Genomic DNA, 626 nt, shown 5'->3' with positions numbered 1-626 from the left:
GGCAAAGCAATGAATATAAAGTGCTGAAGGATTGACGTCTCTTATTTTCGCTTGTAGTCCATGTGAATCGCCTGACATAACAGCTGCGCCATTGTAACTTTGACCTATTAATTTTTTTATCATTCAAGAATTTTATAACAAATTTTGATAAAGAATTAGCATCTCGATGCATAGTAACATCAAAGAATTCAATAAATCTTTCATACAATATCCCGTTATTTAAAACATATCGAAGAACTACAGCCAGTTGATTTATTATTGATATCTGTTGTTTCATATAATATTATTGATATAAATTCCGTTTCTTCTAATTCGTTTAATATTTTTTGGTGTAAGACATATGAAATGAAATTTATTAAATCATTTTGAATATCGCTTGATAGTCCAATAAATATTTTCTAAATAATGTTTCAATAGTAAATTTTCTTCCGCCAGCAAATAAATTAATTCAATTCCTTTACTGAATTAGAAGATTCATCATCACTACGGAATGCGAGCTCCTGAATTCCAAGAAAACATTTAGAGTCGATTAATATTTTCAATATTTCTCTATTTGATTTGACCTTCGAATTATGCTGTACAATTGATATTTTGCGCATCGAATCTATCATATATTCAATACGATT

Source organism: Gordionus sp. m RMFG-2023, chromosome 4 (genome assembly GCF_954871325.1).
Source record: "Gordionus sp. m RMFG-2023 chromosome 4, tfGorSpeb1-WG-v2, whole genome shotgun sequence".
Classification (NCBI taxonomy): domain Eukaryota; kingdom Metazoa; phylum Nematomorpha; class Gordioida; order Chordodea; family Parachordodidae; genus Gordionus; species Gordionus sp. m RMFG-2023.
This window is presented reverse-complemented; position numbering follows the sequence as displayed.